Raw genomic sequence first — 4,697 nt, 5'->3', positions numbered from 1 at the left:
TGCTTGGCGACGGGGGCCTCCTTGCGTGAGGCCCGTGAAACCGTCGGAGCGCTCGTGCTGGCTGACACTTCCGCTATCGCTTCTAGGGTGCGATACCGCTCTAAAAGGAAAGCGTTCATGTCAACCCACGTTGGAATGTCGCTCTTATTTTGTATGGACTGTTCCCAAAGAGAAAGGGTCAATTTGGGGAGCTTTGAAGAACACATGAAAACCAGGATGCAATCCCAATTCTCCGTGTTGATCCTTGAGTGCTCTATGGCCGTCAGGCACCCTTGGATGGTGCTCTGCAACTCCTGAATGGCTGCACCCGACTCTTGCCCAATGGCGGGCAAATTGAAAAGGATTCTCAGCTAACTGTTCACGAGCAACCGTTTGTTCTCGAAACGCTCAGTCAAGCTGGACCACGCCGACTGAAACCCTTCATTGGTCAAAGGAGACTTTGACACAATGGCATGGGCTTCACCGCTGGTCTTGGAGTTGAGATGGAAAAGTTTGTCAACTTCCGACAGTCAAGTTCTGGATGTAGATAGCCGTGAATAAATCCCGGAAGGTGGGCCAGCGAGTGTAATCGCCTCTGAAAACTTCGGTGTCGCACGGAGGTAATCGACACCATAGCAGTTGCCAAACGCTGACTCTACTACATTTTGTGCCATCCTTCCCTGCAAGTGTGTGATAATTGGAAGTCGAGGGACTGGGACGGAAGGAACCTTGGTCTTGTGATCAGACGGAGGCTGTGTGACCAAGATCAGCGGCTTGAATTTATTTGTTTATTTGGACGTTGACGTACTAACGGCAGTACCATCAAGTGGCGCAGAGACACCAAGCACGGGCTTGTTGACGCGCGGACAAAACGCGAATTAATATTACAAGACGCCGGACAGCTTATTAAATTAAATTAAAAATATGTTAGGATATATGTATAAGAAGATAAAAACGATTAAATACTCGATAAATATGGTATAATAATAAGGCTTTAAGCAGAGGAATAGATTTACTAGAGCAAAATATCATACGTAATTGAGATAATTATAATTCACACTCAAAATACGGAAGGGATTAGCAAGCAAAGTTAGTAGTTCTACGAGAAATGAGAAGAGGAAGAAAATTCATAGTGATCCTGACCGGAACTGCAAAACTAATTTGACTTAACAGCTCCAAAGAGTCTATTTCACCATTAATTAGTCTCTGTATGAAAACAGCACCTTGCATAGTTCTACGGTCATAAAGAAGGTTTAGTAATAAAAGTCTACTGTGATAAGGTGGTAATCTAATATTAGGATTCCAATTTAAGCTACGAAGAGCAAATAACAAGAATTGTTTTCGCACCGACTCAATCCAATCTTGATAAACCCTATACTGGGGATTCCAGACAAGAAATCCGTACTCAAGGATAGGACGAACCAGTGAGACGTACAAAGTTTTAGTAATGAAGCGATCGTTAAACTCTTTCGACCAGCGAAAGCCCTATTTACAGCAGACAGAATATGTTAATCAAATTTTAGTTTTGCATCAAGCAGAACCCCTAAGTCATTTGACTGCAAGCCTGGTGCCAGAAGCGGGCGAAACGCTAACTGACCGTGCTGGATGCACGAAGAGCCGACTCCTTCTTGGATTTGGGTAAAGGGGGTCTGATAGAAGTTCTAGCGGCGCTAGTAGAGGGCACGGACTATCAATCTTTACTTTAATCGGGTTTGTCCGATCACATGCTACGCAAGGAGGATGAAAAAACTATCTGGCCGCTCTTACAGCGGCTACGGACTGTATACTAATTTTTCTCAAAAAAATCAATATAATATACAAAAAAAAAATACCAAATGGAAATCGGTTCTTTTTGCCTAAAACCCAGCTAGGGAAAATGATAAAGAAGGAGCGTAGCAAACAAAAAATAAAAAATACCCAAAAAATACTGAAAAAATACCAAAGGCAGTGCTGCGGTAATTTACACCTAGATGGGTACGGATTGTTGCGGACACAGACGACGAACGCAAAAGTAGACGGGAGAATTTTCGCGTAACGAAAAAATAAAAAACTTTCTCTGAAAAAAACAGGTGAGCTACAGTCGAGTGTGCTCGACAGTGAGATACCCACCACCCATTTTGAATAAAAGCAAAATATTCTCAAAATATTAAAAAAAAAAGTATATATATATGCATGTATTCTCGTTCGCAGTGCTTATGAACCCAATATGCAAACAGATACTAATATAAGCGAACATGTATAAAGCAGGTGTTTTTGCCCATACAAAAGATTTCTTTAATAACATCCACAATTTTTATTTATAATTGTTGTAAATACGATTAAAAAAAAAAGTTTGTACCCCGAGCGGGCTCGAACTCGAGTACCCCGAGCACCACAACATGTTGGGCTTGCACTCTACCACAAGAGCTATCGCAGTGCCTCTATGCATACAGATACAAATAACAACAAAATAACAACAATAACAAACAATTGTGATTCCAAAATTCAACGCAGACCTTGATGGCGCCGACGCGTCGGCCTGGTGTTCAACCGTAAACATAATTTTGGCAGAAAATACTATAAAAGGCAGCGAGTTGGTAATGGCTTTGAGTGCATCGTTGGAAGGTAGTGCGTCGAAGTGGCAAATATGTCATCCAGAGATAACTTGGGACGAATTTAAAGAACTTTTCATGCAGCGTTTTGGCATTGTAGAAACGCCAGCGGCCATGTTTCTGTCAATGCTAGCTAATTGTCCGACAGATAGCGAATGCCTCCCCAATTATCGTATGGTGTCGTATGGTGACGTCACTTATCACGAAATGGCGTGACATGAACGTAGAGGAAATTGCAGTTTCTGTGACGCTTGCGAAGATGGCTCATGTTGATAACAGATTGCAGCGTTTAACCTTTACTTCAAATATGCGCACCAGAAGTGAATTGCAAACCGAGCTTAAAGCATTCGCGTTCAAGAAGAGGAAGAAAAATCTACAAGAGGAAATATCATCACTTGACATAAAGCATTCGAAACTATCAACAATAAAATGTCATTTCTGTGGAGAAATAGGCCACAAGATGATGAAATACCGAGCTAAACAGCAGCAAAATCATCCTTCGTCTCATGCTACAAACAGTAGCGGCAGGAGTGAATCTGGTCACCATCAAAAAGCGAATGTAACCTGATTTAAGTGTGGTGAACTTGGTCATATTTCAACACATTGCAGTAAGACCAAAGAGGACAAGGTCAAGGATACCCAATAGATGAAAAGAGTGAAGCTTTGCGAAGTTGTTGAGCCCAAAAGAGAAATGGTTTATTGAGGTGAGACGTTTATAACAACGTTCGACTCTGGAGTGGAATGTTCATTAATAAATCAAAAGATAAGTGAAAAATTAGTTGGTAAAAGAATTAACAATGTAGTGATGTTGAAGGGTATTGGTATTGGCGGCATATGTAGCACATTTTACTTAGCAACGTAAAAATTAACCAACATTGTATTGAAGTTTTGTTTCATGTTTCGGATAGTGAGTATTTGAAGAATGACATTATTATTGCTCGAGAAGTACTGTCCCCTGGATTTAATGTTATAATATCACCAGGAAAATTCGAAATTATTAGATTAAAAACTGTAAACTATCGTTCAAAAGAGAAATTTTGTGAATTGAATACTGATCTTGTTGGGGAAGAGATCGACTTGGCAGAAGTGAGAGCATGAGCAGGTCAAAATATTTTAGCTGCAGCAGCATATAACAAGGAGCAATCTTATAAAAACAAGGCTAAAGTTGTTGGCTGCAAGGTTGGAGACTATTGTTAAAAAAAGAAATGATAAGAGACATCAAACAAAGTTAAGTCCAAGTTTAGGGGGCCTTTTCAAATAACTGAACTGTTAGAGGGGGATAGATATATGCTCAGGTCTTTAACAAATAATAGATATAATGTAAATAATGTAATAAGAATTTAAATAATAAAATTGAAACAGAAACTGTTGAAAGAGACAGTAATGAAAAAAAAATTTGAAACAGAAACTGTTGAAAGAGACAGTAATGAAAAAGACACTGTTGAAAGAGACAGTAATGAAATCATGTAAAGAGAAACTGTTGCAAGAGACAGTACAGGTGCCTTAAGGGCTAATAATGAAAATTGTAATAATAATGGTAGCACAAGTGCAAAACAATTGTTTTGATCATGGCGTGTGGCGCATTGGATAATATAATGTAAAAAATGAATGGTTAATGATAATGTAAAAATGAGCTATGTCTAAGAAAAGAATTTGTATTAGTTAAGAAAATAATACAGAAATATGAAGATGTAATTTGTAATGAAAATTATAACGTTAGATGAGAAATGAGAAGTTATATTTGAATAAACTGATATAAGTTGATTAAATGGTAACAAAGCATTTTTGGAAAAATTGCACGAGGTCGTGTAATGGTCAGGATGGCCGTGTATGTTGGTATGAGTGTATGGGTATGCTGTTTTGGGAATTTCACCAGAGGCTTAATTTCATCATTATAGGAATATTGCATTAGTCACTAATTGCGCCGTGATTGGTTGTGTGTGTATATTGTCGCTTTAAGAAGTGTCGTTTTAGCAGGGCGACAGCGTAGTGTCGCTGTCGCCGAGTGTGGTTCGGTGGTAAGCATAGAATGAAGAAGGGACGACGCAGGCAGTTGCGTATAGATCGTCGTGTGTGTAAAACCGAAACTCGCTGTGCTAATACGATGACGGAAAACAACGGCCCTGC

Source organism: Drosophila sulfurigaster, chromosome 2L, assembly GCF_023558435.1.
Source record: "Drosophila sulfurigaster albostrigata strain 15112-1811.04 chromosome 2L, ASM2355843v2, whole genome shotgun sequence".
NCBI lineage: Eukaryota > Metazoa > Arthropoda > Insecta > Diptera > Drosophilidae > Drosophila > Drosophila sulfurigaster.
Note: the sequence above shows the minus strand (reverse complement) of the source record.